This window comes from Falco punctatus, assembly GCF_963210335.1.
Source record: "Falco punctatus genome assembly, chromosome: 8".
Classification (NCBI taxonomy): domain Eukaryota; kingdom Metazoa; phylum Chordata; class Aves; order Falconiformes; family Falconidae; genus Falco; species Falco punctatus.
In genome coordinates this window covers 29,967,774-29,980,799 of record NC_137588.1, presented here as the reverse complement: position 1 = coordinate 29,980,799, position 13,026 = coordinate 29,967,774, and the positions used below count along the sequence as shown (strand labels likewise).

At 47.6% G+C, this 13,026-nt stretch overlaps 1 protein-coding gene across 4 annotated transcripts in view; it reads right to left on the bottom strand.

Annotated features, from left to right (window-relative positions):
* GLI2 (GLI family zinc finger 2) overlaps nucleotides 1-13,026 on the bottom strand; it is a 207,703-nt gene that overhangs the window by 74,372 nt on the left and 120,305 nt on the right. The gene's annotated exons all lie outside the window — the stretch shown is intronic.

The window sequence follows — 13,026 nt, the reverse complement described above, 5'->3', positions numbered from 1 at the left end:
GAAGTGGAATGAATAAATAATCAAAGTCATGCGGAGAAATCCTACATCTTCGACATAAAAGATCTCCAACAGGGTTTTTGACAAAGACAAGCAGCTAAGCGCTCTTTGAACTTGAGGAGATTATAGGAAGCACCAAGGAAAACTAGACTTGCAACGCAAATCAGACTCAACAGAGCCTGGCGGGATCCAGACCTGCGTCGTCCCTCAAGCCTGGAGTGGCAGCAAACACCTTTCCTTAAGGTCTGTACGCACAAGTTGGAAATATTTACCTAAAAATGTAACAGCGAGAGCAGCGCTAATGCAGACTGTCTAGGCAGTCAGAAGAGGCTCAAAAGTGCCTACTGCCAGGTTCTGAGAGAGGAGCCCAAATTGCTCTCACTTGTAATCACTTGAGGCCCTATTTTTTATTCATTTGAGAAGCTTGTTTCATCTTTGATGGAAAGATAAAGTGGTCTCAAAAGGCAGAGAACACCTACATTGACTTATTAAATCGACAGGTTTTAATATTTATTATTGACCCCAAAAGTTAACAGCGAGAATATTTGAGTGAGCCAAGCTGATGGCAAATTCATCAGGTTATTTCTCCATGCCACCCCCGACAACACTGCCTGGCCACCTGGGCCTTTCATGCTAAAATTACAGAAGCTAAAGAAATACAATTAGCAGAGACTTGATAACGATACTACTGTACAATCGCCCTCTGATACGGCTCATCACATCTGTAACGATGCCGCTTTCTAGATTTGTACCAGCAGTCGGCTTAAAGATAAAAGGCTGGTCTTGCTCTGCCTTTACAAACAGAACTTCTTCATTAAAGACTAATTAATATTGTCGCAGGTCTTCCCGTTCCCTCTCCGGCTTCTTGGCCATTCTCTCTAACGGGAGACTAAAAGCAAAACAAAACCAACCTCCTGAGTAAGCCCTTCAAAACCCACTCTGTGCTCAGTATTTCACTGTGACTTGCCTCTGTGACAGGTAGCATCTCTCTGTAGAGTGGGGAAGCACCATCCAAAACCAAAGTGTCAAGGCTTGGGCCAAGTCGCTCGCTGATGCTCAAGCAAACTCCAGAAAACGCCAAACTCTTTTGCTATGAAAGACTTAAAATTCAGCCTTTCGCATCTGTAACTCCAGCTGCAACAGAGTTATACTAACTCTGTCCGGCGAGGCTGTGCTCCTTTTGGGTCCGTCACGCAAAGCCTGTGTGAAATCCCCGTATATGTCTTTCCCGGCATATCAGCAAGAGGATCTGAGGCTCCTACTCCCATTGCAACGTACAATCCCTGAGCACAGCACGGCACAGGCACGTCAGCCGGGCTGCTGGGAGAGGTGAGAGACTACACAAAAACAACCCTCCTGCCAACTCTGCTGAAAGGCGTTAAGCTAAGGTAGTCGGGGTGGAAAGTATTTAAGGCTCCACAGCAGACTTGCTTTCCGTGCTCCAGCGAAGGGCTGGCACCACACACTACCTGATACACTGGGAGCATTTTTGCAGCTCGCCTAATGTCAGGACACAGTAGGGTAACTGTTAACTGCCTTCCCCCCTTCTGCTCCCCTCCCTTCCTCTCCCAAAAGCAGTTCAGGGAGAGAATAAACTTGCATCCTTTAGGATCTGCTTTAGCAGAAGGAAGATCCACCCTTTAACCATCCCTTGTAGGGGCGATCTGTTCCAGAAGGCAAGGAGTCTTTATTTTAAGAGGCAGCCAGTGTTTTTCCAGGTCAGAAATACAGCAGAGTTCAGCCATCACATCCCATTCCCTGCTCAGGCAGCACCGTACAGCCTCTGGTCTCCCCAGACCACACTCAGCCCAAACTGCTGCCAGGATGGGCAGGCACCTAAAGCTGCTGTCTTCCTCCCTGGGGACACTGCTGTCCCTTGGCTATGGCCATGGCTACAACCCACTGCTGCTGTGGTGACCAGAGGGAGTGGGGCACAGAGGTTTTACATCATCACATACCAAGCACGGTCAAAAAATCAACTGTCCCTGCACAGACATCTGATGCCGGACAGCACAAACATCTCCTCCAGCCTGAGCCTCTAGGCTGGGCTTCCTGTAGCGCTCACCCCATATTTATGCCATACAAATAAACCCAAAGTAGCAGGGACTCTCCTGCGCTCCTGCGGCCAACCTACACAGCCCAGCTAGTGGCATCCCTATAGGTGAAGTTTTGGGAACTCCCAAAACTAGGTGTCCACTCTGCCTGTAATGGGCAGGGTTAGCCCCCAAACTGCAGGAAAGTGTGAGCTGACATGGGCTGAAACTGTGCTGGCCATCACGGTAATGTGTCAGTAATACGGAGAGTGATACCCTAATCCTTGGGTCCATTCCCTGGAGCAGTCAAATTTACTAATAATGGTGAAACTGTTAAGAATAACAGGTCAATATGAATCTCTTAAAACCCAGGGCAGTTATGTTTTATTTTGTAACTGTGCATTTCTGAATGATTGATTGGTGAGATAATATTGGAAATTATTGTGCTAAAAGAGTCTTTCCCTGCCACTCAGGAGAGCTGGGAAAAAGAGAACACGGTGTTTGCTGCCTGGCCTCCTTTCCTAGCTATCTGTTGGCATAAACACATCTGAAGTGAACATCTCCCTCCTCAAACCTCTGATTATTAATGGGAGAAAAATTTCCACATTCTTCCTCCCTCCCACTGGCACTGCTGGTTTGTTTTTAGCATTTCATCCTATTTGGACCACGGGACGGTCAGCAATGCCTCTGCCTGGGGCGCCTGTTTCACTCTGTCACTGACTTCCAGCCCCGCCACGTGCTCTGTGCTTTGCTGCAGCCGAGGGCGAGGGGAAGGGTTGTGTTTGGTGGCATCCCCTTGCAACGTCCCACTTCAGGGCTCCCCCTCTGCTACCTTGCCTGCAGCAGCACCAGCCAACCCTACAGGCTCCAGTGGCTGGTGCTGTTCCTTTTTATTCTCTTCCAGGTGCTTGGTCAGAAATAATGAATGGTTTTATAGGCAATCAACTACCAATTCATAAATGTCAGCCTGGCTCTGCTTCTTGTTGCCACCCCTCCTGAAAAGGACAGTGAGCTGGCAGTAGGACAGCAACACATGCCTTTAACAAGGATGGATGTTTTACACATACGAGTTAAAAAGACAATTATATTCAATTACTTCAAGTAAGTCACGGTGATGTATTCCTGAATAGCCACAGGAAGGGCAATATGATGATTAGGCAATGAATTTGCCAACTTTAATCTAATCAAGGCAATCTTTTGTTTAGCATTATCTGCTTTGCGGTGGCAGAGGATTTACCAAACCCAGGCAATCTTTGCAGATTTAAGCCCAAACCTGCCCAATTAGCACTAATGATGATTGTTTTACACAGAGGGAGGCAGGTTTTAGCAGAAGGCCTGGGGAAAGCTTTTGCCCAGGAAAAAGTTGGGCCATGCCAAGCCATGCGGTACGATACGCTGGGGTGCTAAGCCGTGACATGGCACCTCCAAAAGTCCCCTAGCACTGGAACAACAGAGAAGCATTTTCTCTGGGTCCTGAGGAAGGAAAAGAAACCCAAAGAACACATCAAAGCAGCACCCAAGGGGTAGGGAGAATGGGAAAACAGGGTGTTTGGTACAAAAATAACATGGCTCTTCATCAAGCCCGTGGCACACAGCTCCTGGGGTGAAGCACAGCGCAGAGCAGCCGGGCTCAGCCGGGAGGCCCCACCTTGCACCCAGCCGCTGCTTGTGCAGGAATGCGTCTGCTCTGCCGTGCCGTTTGATAAGGGGAAAGACGCTGCTACCTGTCCCCACTTGTTGGAGCTGATTTTCTGGCCAAGGTTTATGAGCAAGACACGGACCTCCCACTGCTGTATTCTCATCCTCTTCTATTCAAAGGCCAGCCAACCCTCTGGCTTCAAAAAGAAAAGATATGAAGCAGAAATGGAGGTTTAAAGGGGATGTCCCTTTGCCGAAAATCCCAGGAATCAGGGAGGGAGACATCAGAAAGAGGCATTTTTTGAGGATGATGCAGGCTTTTGATTATCTCCAGAGATAAACCTCTGCTTCAAGAAAAACACAGACTGCACATGTGAGTTTGTACAGCAAGCAAAGGAGCCGTTTTGACATCACTCACAGCAGCACCTCTTTTTGAGCCCCCCAAAAAAAGAATTAGGAAGGGTCAAATAAGCTTTTTCTGTTCCAAATACTTCAGCCTACACACGTGATCGCTCAAAAAAAAAAAAAAAAAACCAAAACAAAAAAAAAAAACAACAAAAAAACCCCAAAAGCAGCAGAAGAAAAGAAATCAGACCCCATGCCGCTGAATCGGGTTTCGTTTGCAGTTTGCTTTGACAAAAACAATTCCGAAAGCCCTTGGGAAAGCACTTAAAGGATGTCTTCTGTTCCCACTGGCAACTGGGGTACTGCAGCAAGACTGGACCCTGAGAAGCAACCCCCACACCCTCTGTGCCATCTGATACGTACCGGGCTCCTGCTGCTTTATCTAAAGCACATGTGAACAGCGCAGGCCACCAGGTGTGCTTGGTTTTCCTACTGGTGTCCAACAGTCTTCTGTCAGAACAAGCAGTCCAGGCTGTGAGTGAGCTTCTCTGCCATCAGAAATACAGTGTAAACACTTTGCCATCAACAGGGAAAGTCAGTTGTTGAGGGGAAAAGGTAGACGATTACTGTCTGAATAATTCAGTACCTGTAGTTCTTTCCTCAACAAATTTGCAAAAACACCCATAAAAAAATCAACATTTTTTTAAAAAAATATTCCTTATAAAAAAGGAAAAGCAAATACTGACTTCTTTGAGATCCCTTTTGGCTTGATTTTCTGTGATTTTAGTGATGCAGGGGACACAGCTTTCATAATGGGATCACAAGCTACCTTGCAAAGGCTAACAAAGCTTCACCTCTCCTTAAGAAGAGAAGCAAACGTGGATTTGAAACACAGGCCCTTTTTATTTCTTTTTTTTTTTTTTTTTTTGGACTCAAGAGAGGTTGAAACAGGGTAAGGCAAAATAACTTGCCCAAGTCTACGCAGTCAAACGAGCAGGTTCCCCAGTGAACCTCAACCACAGCAGGCAGAAAACGCAACTTTATCTCTAAAAGGATTTGGAGCCCCAGGCTATTGGGTTGATTTGGATTAGTGAGAGAAAAACTTCTCCAGACAACAGCTCACACACTCCTGTCACCACGGTGTTATTAGCAGCTGTGCACAAGCAGCTGGCACAAAAAAAAAAAAATAAAAGTGGGAAGAGGCTTTCCCAGAAGATGCTGGTAAGAGTCCACGAGTGCTTTCTCAGCAGCAGCGCTGTGCTGTCACGGGCCACATCCCTGTCACTGGGGGTGGCAGGATGCTGCTTGGGGCCACACAGCAGCTTGCAACAGCTTCTGCTTTTTTTTTCCCCAGGTTCAGATTCTTAGAAAAGGATAATAGGAAAGTAACTGCTGTTTGCACTAGGCACTACATAAAAACCTCGAAGACATGACAGGAGGCATTTGCTAATTTTCCCCATTTCCACAGCAAAGGCCCTTCTTGCTGCCCGCATTTCCTTCTGGATGCCAAATATTACTCTCTTCTCAAGGACCAGGTTAAAGATACAACAAATATGAAGTGTCCCTCACTCAGTCATCACCCTGAGAAGCCCAGAACATCAAGTGAGAAATAAATTGTAGCCAGCATTTGTTTTGGTGCTACACTTTTTAAAGTCCCAATTTTACTCATCCACAGCATACATATTAAAAGGACTCCTTTTTTTTTTTTGCATCCAACACCTGTGGTGGCAAACATCGGGTTTGTTTTGAAACTGCAAAGAGGGGCTCGTGCTTTGCTCCCCAGCCTTCCTGCAGCAATTTTCCTCATGTCAGAGCTCCCCTGGCCTCGGTGGGCTTCTGAGCATCCCTGGACAGTCTTGGCCTGTGAGCAGGGGAGGCAAACCCAGCCCCAGGCGACTTGAGTATGTGTGTGGCTACTTGACTCCCTTTGATAGTCCCTCCTGGGCGTTTCAGTGTTGTACTTGGATGGCCGCCCCTCCAGCAAAGTGCTGCAGGGCTGTAGGTGTCGGCAAGGGAGATGTTTTTGTGTTTGTGTGACGTCCCCAGAATAATGATCTCGCTGTTTAAGTGAGTTGAGCGAATGAATGAGCACAAGAAAAACATCTTTGCTGAAAGCACAGCCAAAGTTAATGCACCATTAATAATGGCCCGGGTGAATTATTGGAAGAGATAATAGGCCTGGGGTCAGGGAAGGTCTGAGACAAAGAACGGGGAAAATTGGGTCACAGAAACATGACAGAGCAGATCACGCTGATGTGCCTGTGGGATTCTCCTCAGATGAAGTCATGTCCCACCATGCAGAATATTAAGGGCTTTTCAGGGAAAGCCATTCCCAGAACCACCACTTGGATCGATAGGTGGAGGAGGGGGAACAGACACACAAGGTTTCAGTAGCTGCCACTTAGCTCCCCACCAGCCCCCATTTGAGAGCTTCACTTTAATGTTGTTTAGATACTTTCCAAAATACACCAACTGCATGCCTACCTCAAAAAGGGATAATTATGTGGTTGCTAATTACACCAGTCTGCATATTTTCTAAGCAGAGAGAGGTGTCTGGGGGAGTACCTGCATTCCCCGAATGGCAGCGCTGTGCATTTCACAAAAAGCTCTCAGGTGTTTCAGCAGCCCCGCTTTTCTGCCTACAAAACTGCAGCGGACCAGCCGTGGAGCCACAACCTCATCTCCCACCCCACCAGCTGCCCGGCTTCACAGCACTAAATTACTGACGAGCCTCACTTTGTCAGAATTTCCCTTCTTTAAAATAGAGATAATAATACCTCCCTACCTCAGAGGTTTGGTTAATGTTTATACAGCACTTTAAAAATGATGTGGTAATTAAGTGCTCAGTATTATTATATCAACGTGTATAATGATTCCAGCAGACAGCACTACAAACAGGGCTGCACCTTGTGTGCTTTTCTTTTGTTTAGCTTGTTAGCATTTGCTTTGGTTTTCATACAGCATACTTCAATTATTATTGGTTAATTATTACTTTGTTTTATTACCTACTCAGTGGCTTTGACAAAAATAAAAGAGGAACTACGCAGGTAAAATAATAGTAAATATTCATTCTGGCCTGCTATGAACGTTATAGCAAGGATAAATGGGAGGCAGGCTCCCACCAGCTCACCTACTACAGGGGACCCCTCTCCTGCCCCAACTACTACAGGCCATTTTGAAATGCATTCAGCTTCAGCCAGCTGTTTCGATCCAGAGGGATGCAGAACCAGTTTTCTCTTCCTCTAACATACCTAAATGAAGAAAGATGGTGGAAGCCCAATTTACAAAACTGTTTTCTCAGACAATGCACATCAGGATGCTAGAGAAGGTAATGTGCTTAGTTTAACCATGGATTTGGTACAGCAAGCCAAGCTTCCCATTCGGGTAAGCTATCAAGAGCACACAACTAACTTCTGTTTGATAAACAGCTCAGGTAATGGTAAATACCTTGTAGGAGCATTGGAAGAAGGATCCTTGCTAGCATGCAGAAGTGTGAAAAGTAAACAAGAAATAATAAAAAATACATTGCCCGTCACCCATAAAATCACCAAAAAAGCCTCAAAACAAGCATTTTTCTGCTCAGACCTCAAAGCGTCTGCAGGACAAAGGCAGTCAGTGTGACTTCACATTTGGAGAAACTGAGGTGCAGTGAGGAGCAGAGGACAACACCAAGAAGGCTTGCCTCGCTGCTTGCCTCTCCTGCAGCAGTACTGCAGGAGCCCCCCGCACACATCTCTGCCACGGAAAGATGCAGGAGCTGCTTGTTGCCCTACCAGCCAGCAGTGAGACCGCACAGGCGGCTGCTCAGCTCCCTGCGGTCCACAGACTTTGGATGCCCATGTGGATGTGGTGGTTCCTTTATGCAAAATAAAGCCCATTCCTGGGGTTACCTGCATAATAAAAGCCATTATAATGGCCATGAGACACAGAGAACATCTCCATCAGACACTGCAAATGCAAGGCTGCCGCTCTCCAGCATCCCAGAGGAAACCTCCTTGGGAGCCATCACAACAACCATCCATCCTCTTGGGGATGGCCCAGAGGAGTTTATCCTCTTACAAAGTTTATTCTAGTGCTTCAGCTCAGGTGGAAGAACAAAGAAAAAGTCTTTTGAAGATGCCGAGGGCTGCCATTATGCAGCTCCCAACCAGGACACAGGCACTGCCGGCACATGGCAGGTAGAAACGCGGTCCTGGTGGCCACGCAGCCAGGGAACACGTCTCAGCCCGGCTGCTGGTTTTGCATTTGGGCAGCGCTGCTGAGCCGCAGGCTGTGTCCAAAAGCAGGGCAGGCAGGCAGGCGTCTGCAGAGCAAGCTGGCTCTTGCAGCTGGGATATGGGGGTAAGATTAGATCAGCGAACTCCCCCTGCAGCCCCGTGGCCAACTGGAGGCAACACCGAAGGAATTTGCCCATAAATTTCCTCCCCACCCCAAGAAGGAGGTGGTGCGCTTAAATGAACTCAGACCCTAATGGAAGTAGGATATTCTTGTTCATCTCAATGTCTAACCCGTCCTGAAGCTCCTGGCAGCTCTCCTCAGCTCGCTCCCATACACCGCCTGACCTTTGTTAAGGGCATTAAACCTGTCAGTCTTTTCCTGGGCAAAAAAGCTGGAATAATTACAGTGAGGCTAAAAATGGCCTTTCCCTCTACATGGAAAATTTAGATTAAAAATGTAAGAGTTCACTGACATTTTCTACGAGAACACAGAATTGTCATTAAGAAATCAAACCCTGAAATACCTCAGATGCTATCTGCCACCTCTGAAAGACTGCGTGAGGGGCTTTCTGCCTTAGCCACTGAAGGGCTGGGGACAGCTGCTGCTGACGGGGCTGCAAAGACCCCAGGAAACCCTGCAACGTGCTCCTATGCAGTAGCTGGCTTTGTAGCACACTTCAGGTGTCACCAGAAATGGGGCACTTCGCTTCTTGATGAGAAAACAGGAATTTTCTGAAGCCGGCGGACAACCCACATGGAAAGCTCTGGTTTTGCTCTCGTAAAACAGGTTGTCCTCAAAACTTGCAAAAACTTTAAAATGGTGTTGGGAGGACGAATATATTCACATCTATAGAAATATTTTCAGACGTGCAGGTGGGGCATCTATGACTAAAGGCGATGCATTATTTATTATTCTACAAGAATTCCTGGGGTCTTCAGGTTACTGATATGTGGTAGCCTTAAGGGGAAAAATCATTATTTTTTTACACCTCTGGGAAAGGTAAATAAATAACATGAAAGCAGAGCTTTCCTGCAGCCAGGGGGAACCCCATGAGCACGAGGAAGTCCTGCAGCGGGGTGCCTAACAGTGAAGCTCTGATGGCTTTCCAAAGAGCAATAATTAGAAAAGTCTCTGATCAGCCTTGCTGCCACCAGCCACCATCTTCAGTCCTAAATAGCCTGAGCTGGGGGAAGGTTTAAGGCAGAGCAGTTTTCCATCAGAAAACATTTTCCAGGAACCTGCAGCTGCTGTCAAAAGTGGCACAGATCAAGATGGTTTATGATCTATTATATTTTACACTACATGAAGAACGTGGAAGTGATGAGCTTGAAATACCTTGACTTTATTACAACAATATCTGCCAACATGGAAAGTCTCTGAAAGAGATAGCTGAGAATTTTTGCTTCCTGGGAAATTAAAAAGAAAATAAAATTGCCTTTTTCTGCTAAGTAAGCATTGAATTCTTCTTTGGGACCCCATGAAATCTGAAACATCAGCAGCGTGATGGCACGTGGCAACCTGCCCCACTCGCGTGCTGCTGCTGCAGCCGCCCGGGTCTGAGTCTCTGAGCTGCAGTGTGCAGGGCGGCTGCTGAGGCACCTCCGCTCCAGCGCTCCAGGCTCATCCGCATCCCAGGCTCATCGCTAGGCACTGTGCAGGCACAGTGTGCCAGTGTGGCTGGAACAGGGATGAACAACAGGATGCGACTCCCATCTGGGATGTGCCGGTCAGCCCCACCACACTGGATCAGGAGTTTCTACCTCCCCACTGCAGATTTCCAGAGTGAGACTTTCCCACCAGTGTCAGTTTTTTATTAGATGGATGAGGAGCTACAGCTACCAAACAGCAGAAAACAAACCCAAAAGGCCTAACACAGCTTATTAATTCCACAGGTCTTGAGCTGCAAACGTTGAGAGTCTTGAAAATCACTTAATTGCCAGGCTGTCAGGCCAAGATGTATTTTGAGGATGCTGCCAATCTGACAGTTATTAACAAACAAAGAGGCCACAAGCCCCAACTGCACCAAGATCCTTGTTACTTCTACTCATGTGCCGCCTCCCAACAGGAAGTACTTAATAAGAATAATAATATCCCAAAAGGCCAACCTACGGCAGTGCAATTAAAAAGCTTTTCTGTCTCACTTTGAGGGGGAAAAAATGAGAGGGAAATTAAAATCAGACAGGAAATTCCACTAGAACAAGCTAGCTTATGTCCTAATAACCCAGGATTGTGCCAACTCCTCTAGAAGCAGAGAAAGGAAAGAAAAAAGAAAAGAGAAAAAAAAAAAAAGGGGAAAAAAAAGAAAAAGAGAAAAGCAGCCCTCCAGACTGACTCAGATCTGAGGCTACATTGTGGTTCGGCTGTGGCTGCAATTCTAAAGGGAGAAAGGCAGCGCAAGCGAATAAAAGGCAGTTTGCTTTTCGGGCAAGTTGCTGTTATATAATGTAACTCTTGTATGAAAGCGCGGCCACTGCTGCTTTGTCGAGACAAGACACAGCCCGATAAGCTCGAAGGGCCAGATGGATCTTGGGGCTTGTTCTCCAAACAGCTGCTGCCAGAGAATGGAAAGAAGAAAAAAGGAGAGAGGGGGGGAAACAAATATCCCAACCAGTGAGGAAGAAATCCTGCCGCACGAGGCGCAGGCAGGGAGGTAGAGGCAGACCAGATGGTGGTTCAGCTTGTGCCTGCCTGGATGGGCAGTTGGAGAAAAATCAGTATGTCAAAAATATCTAGGCAAACTTATGGATCCTTCAAGAAAGACATGTTCACAGAAGAACATATGCCTGCAGGTTTAAGGAAGAAGTTTTCTCCAAGTTGTTACCATCCTGCCTCCTGGGAAGCCAGTAGCATCCTGGATTCAGCGACCCTCTGCACCTCCAGCTGAGGTAGCAATTTCCAAAAAAAAAGGGGCCACAGGGATTTGCCACTGACTGCTCGGTGACCAGGCCAGTGAATGGCAGACTCTTTCACTCCCCCATGTATTTCATGTTACAGCTCACTTCACAGTTGGAGCCACATCACTTGAAACAGCTGGTGAGAAGGGTGGTAAGAACGGGTTGCATGAACCTCAGCCAGCTCCCAAGTGCCCAGAGTATTCCCCCATATCCCCTGCCTTTCTCCCGCATTCCCCAATACCTGCCTGTGAGAGACTCCCCAAGTTCTCAAAATGTTTCTTTTTCCGGCTACCCCAAGGAGAGAGAAATGCATTTGACGCACGTGTGAATGAGGTCCTGACAGAGGTCCTGCCTCCTGTGGCAGGGACCCAGGGGAGCCGAGAAGCAGAGCATGAATCCATAAGGCAGCTAAATGTGCTACTTAATACGTCTTAGCTGCTCCTGGATCTTGATTTTACATCTAAGCAAATTTTCCTTGGCTCTCAAAAGTGCAACTGCTTCAGATCACCTGTAATACATGGCTAAATTGTAATTTACCATTAGATGGAGGAATTATGGGAGAAAGCACCATCATTTGTGATCAGGAGGCAGCAGGAGCACCAGCGGACACTGATGCCCTCAGTTGCATCTGACATGACCAAGGCCAGGATCTCTGCTGGTGAGATGTGGAGGGATGAGGAAGCTCAGCAGCTTCAGACTGGAGACAAAAAAAACTGCTTAAGCACCAAAGGGCAAAGCCAGCAAATGAAAAAGGAGGGAGAGTGCATCATCAGCTACCACGCAGTGCTCTCTGCATGACACTTCTCATCTGACAGCAAATCTAGCAGAGATCTGACCACACACCTTCCACTCATGCAAATAAAAGCTTACTGAGGAGTAGCAAACCAAGCTGCATCCCCAGGAGCAGGTCTACAGATGAGGATGTCTTTTAGCATTCAAATAGACCCTGCCTCACGCCCCCAGCCACACATTCACACCCCTCCCCAGAGGTGACACTGGCACTCCCGCAGGCACACATTAAGCCAGCTCAGGGAGTTCATCCAGTTGAAAACTAACCACCTAAAATTTTATTGCATGGATTTTTGGCTGGATCAACTCCCTGAACCAGTTTACCATGAGATCGCTGGTGCACGGATGAGCAAAGGCCCCTTAGGCTGCTGTTCAGCAACCACTTCCAGCCCAGGCTGCCACTGAAAGCAAAAGTCCTGACCTCCTTTGGCCACCTGTCCCCACATCACGGCACTCTCCGTTACGGTGGCCAGGCTGTCTCTGGGTGGCCGCACGGCCGACTGGACTGAGGAGTGCCTCCTGCTAAAAGGTAACTTACCCCTTCCCAAGGGCTGGTGAACTTCATGCTCACAGCCCAGCTTCCCAGGTGCTGGTCCTGGGGGGCACGGCTGCTTCTAGCATCGGCTAAACTACTTGTACAGAGTAGCTGAGCTGACCAGCCATTGCCAACTAAATACATTTCCCCGAATCCATCAGGTAGTGCACCACAAGCCGTGGGCTCGGGGAGCCAGCACAACTTGCAGGAGCTGGAAAGCTGCCTTGCAGAAGAATAACTCCCAAGCAGACGCCTAAATCCCATGAAAGCTCAGGTGCCAATGCCAACAAGAAAGGGCACGCCAGCCCGCCCTGAGCACAGACCTACCTGAACGGTCTCCCCCATCACAGGGCTGCCGGCTGCCATCACGGGGACACCCGTACTGCTTCACGCTACAAAGACTTTCTCAATCTTTCAGGACAAGGCTGTGCTTCAAATGCAGAGCTGGCAGTTCTAACCTCTCCGATCCAAACCACAGGAGTGAGTTTGCTTTCTTTATGCATATGCTCCTCCAGGCACTAAAACAAACTGAAATCAAACTGTTCCTATAGGCAATGGCTTGAAAAATTTCCCCTTC